The sequence below is a fragment of the Suricata suricatta genome, unplaced genomic scaffold (assembly GCF_006229205.1).
Source record: "Suricata suricatta isolate VVHF042 unplaced genomic scaffold, meerkat_22Aug2017_6uvM2_HiC HiC_scaffold_123, whole genome shotgun sequence".
NCBI lineage: Eukaryota > Metazoa > Chordata > Mammalia > Carnivora > Herpestidae > Suricata > Suricata suricatta.
In genome coordinates this window covers 22,439-23,193 of record NW_021856333.1, presented here as the reverse complement: position 1 = coordinate 23,193, position 755 = coordinate 22,439, and the positions used below count along the sequence as shown (strand labels likewise).

Genomic DNA, 755 nt, shown 5'->3' with positions numbered 1-755 from the left:
CAACACCTTGGCTTCTGAAACCAAAAAGTCGTCTTTGGCATTCTAATTCCACACCATTTTTTTTAAACCACATGCCCCTCTCTCACATGGAAATCCAAAAGCAAAAATGATGACTTTGGATTGACTCTCATAGTGAAAATCTGTGTTTTGGGATAAGACACAAAACATGCACACCAAAACACAATGTGTGAGCTGGAAGCCAACTATGTTTTTAAGCAGCAAAACGCACTGCCTGCGACAAAGGAATTGGGAGGAAAGCCTTGCTATTACATAGGTACATAATTATTCTGGCTGATGAGCTGGGGTTAGCACAAATGCCAGATGCATGAGCCAGAAAAAGTGACTTTACCTCTCCAAGATGCAGGCAAAATAACAGCACCGAACCCTTTTATTAAAAAGACTCAGCAGGGGCGCCTGGGTGGCTCAGTCGGTTAAGCCTCCGACTTCGGCTCAGGTCAGATCTCACGCTCGTGGGTTCGAGCCCCGAGTCAGGCTCTGTGCTGACAGCCAGCTCAGAGCCTGGAGCCTGCTTCCAGTTCTGTGTCTCCTTCTCTCTCTACCCCTCCCCGTCTCATGCTCTCTCTCTGTATCAAAAACAAATAAAAACATTAAAAAAAAATTTAAAAAGACTCAGCAAAGCAGTACACGTAAGGCCCCCAGAACGGTGAGTTATACAGATAAGCACTGAAGGAATAGTTATTATTTCATTGGGTTGCTATGAGAATTAAGCATTTAAAGCTTAATACAGTGCCTAA

At 44.0% G+C, this 755-nt stretch overlaps 1 long non-coding RNA gene across 1 annotated transcript in view; it reads right to left on the bottom strand.

Moving 5' to 3' along the window:
• The window catches only part of LOC115284615, a 16,816-nt gene extending 16,378 nt beyond the window's left edge, over positions 1 to 438 (bottom strand). Inside the window, exon 1 of the long non-coding RNA XR_003905288.1 lies at positions 350 to 438. This is a non-coding gene — a long non-coding RNA (uncharacterized LOC115284615). The remainder of the gene's footprint in view (positions 1 to 349) is intronic.
• Between the last annotated feature and the right edge of the window lie 317 nt (positions 439 to 755).